Raw genomic sequence first — 2,307 nt, 5'->3', positions numbered from 1 at the left:
TATCCTCTGGTTAATCGTAGCCAACGATAGGTTAGCTGACTTCAAACTTGACTTCAGTGGTAAAATCTAATGTTATTCTTCTTAAAGATTTTATGTTCAATTAACTGCATTTAATAAATTAAGAAAATTTATGCAGATATTATATTGTATTCACTTTAAATTATTAAAAAAATAATTGAAGTAGAAATAAAGAAATGCAAGTATTGTGCGTATATTTTGTGTATGAAAAATTTCCAGCAGTGCTGCAATCCATCTCCATATTTCTATATAAATCCCCGAAAAGGGGGAATCGATCCACAGCTTCAAACCTTTTACTCTTCAATAACAATGGATAGTCTTCTATTTCCCTCAATTTTCATCTTGCTTGCTCCTTTTCTCTTGTCAGCATTATTCAAAATAGTTAAGAAAATGAAAAACATAGATTCAAACATGAAGCTGCCACCAGGGCCATGGAAATTGCCCATTATAGGCAACCTCCATCAGCTAGTGAAATTCGGATCACTACCTCATCAGATTCTGAGAGATTTGGCCAATCAACATGGACCCTTAATGCACCTACAGCTCGGTGAACTCTCCACCGTCGTCGTTTCATCAGCACAGATGGCCAAAGAGGTCCTGATAACACATGGTGTTGTCTTTGCTGGCAGACCTTATGTGGCTGCTATAGATGCTGTTACTTATGGTTCCAGGGACATTTCCATGGCACCCTACGGCAATTACTGGAGACATGTACGGAAAATTTGTACGGTGGAGCTTTTAACAGCCAAAAGAGTGCAGTCGTATGAATCAATCAGACAGGAGGAGGTTTCAGCACTTGTGAAATCCGTGTCTTCAAACCAACGCTCGCCAGTCAATCTTAGCAAGCAGATTTTTTCATTGACATATAGGATCACATCCAGAGCAGCATTCGGCTACACATCCGATGGCCATGAATCATATTCAGAAGTTGTGGAAAAATTAACAAAGCTGGGTTCTGGGTTTGGACTTGCAGACATGTATCCATCTTTTAGAATGCTTGAACATATTAGTGGAATGAAGCAGAAAGTTGAGGCTTTGTTTCAGCAGAGTGATAGGATACTTCAGGGCATCATTGATGAACACAGGACCAGACTGGAGACTGGAAAAACAGGTGAAGAAGAAGAAGCCAAAGAAGACTTGGTCACAGCTCTTTTGAAGATTCAGCAACTAGGCGGCCTTGAATTTCCCCTAGCTGACCAGGAAATCAAAGCAATCGTTTTAGTTAGTATCTCCTTCTTTTTGGTTCCATAAATATGCATATTTTACTTTTAAAGCATGAATTAATGTTGGGACATAATTTGTTAGGATATTTTCGCCGGAGGGGGTGAATCATCATCAACAACTGTAGAATGGGCAATGTCAGAAATGGTGAGAAATCCAAGGGTGTTAAAAAAGGCACAATATGAGGTAAGACAAATCTGTCATGAAAAAGGAGATGTGGATGAAGCAAGTATTAAAGAACTAAAATACTTGGCATTAGTTATCAAAGAAACCTTAAGGTTACACCCTCCATTTCCTTTGTTACTTCCCCGAGAAAGTCGAGAGAATTGTGAAGTCAATGGATACCAAGTTCCCTTAAAGACTAAAGTCATAATCAACGCATGGGCTATAGGAAGAGATCCAAAGTATTGGAGTGAGGCCGAAACATTTCATCCCGAAAGATTCTCCAATAATTCCATCGATTTCAAAGGAACAGATTTGAATTTCATTCCATTTGGTGCAGGAAGAAGAGTGTGTCCAGGCATTTCATTTGCACTCCCGAACGTTGAGTTGCCTTTGGCAAAATTGCTTTTCCATTTGATTGGAAACTTCCGAATGAAATGAAGAACGAAAACTTAGATATGACTGAAGACTTTGGTGTGACTATGAGTAGGAAAAATAGTTTAATCTTAGTTCCAACCGCATCATTTCGATCATATTAGTTGTGGACACTTTATACTTATTATGTACGATTCTCGGAATAACTTGTTATGCAAAACTATGTTATTTTAGAATTAATAAAATAGAATAAAAGAATTATGCTTAGCTTGATATATATCATTTAATTGTTGTTATCTCTCTAAAATAATATAATAATGTGCAGGAAATAACTTACTTCAGTGGTTAAAAGAATTGTTGTTGTTCCTAGAGTTCATGGTTCGAGCACCGACGACTGCAATTGTGATTAGACGTTTATTATCAAATAGTTAAGAGTATTTAGAACATATATTACTTTCAAATTATCAAGGCAATTCTCACATTCGAATCTAGAATCACATTCGAATTATCAAGGCAATTCTCAACTTAAAA

The 2,307-nt window shown here is 36.9% G+C and overlaps 1 pseudogene; it reads left to right on the top strand.

Annotated features, from left to right (window-relative positions):
• The first annotated feature begins 299 nt into the window (after positions 1–299).
• LOC120129091 lies at positions 300–1,984 on the top strand (annotated as a pseudogene).
• Positions 1,985–2,307: the final 323 nt, after the last annotated feature.

The sequence above is a fragment of the Hibiscus syriacus genome, unplaced genomic scaffold (genome assembly GCF_006381635.1).
Source record: "Hibiscus syriacus cultivar Baekdansim isolate YM2019G1 unplaced genomic scaffold, ASM638163v2 tig00110483_pilon, whole genome shotgun sequence".
NCBI classification, from domain to species: Eukaryota; Viridiplantae; Streptophyta; class Magnoliopsida; order Malvales; family Malvaceae; genus Hibiscus; species Hibiscus syriacus.
Note: the sequence above shows the minus strand (reverse complement) of the source record. Positions and strands in the feature narration are given on the sequence as shown.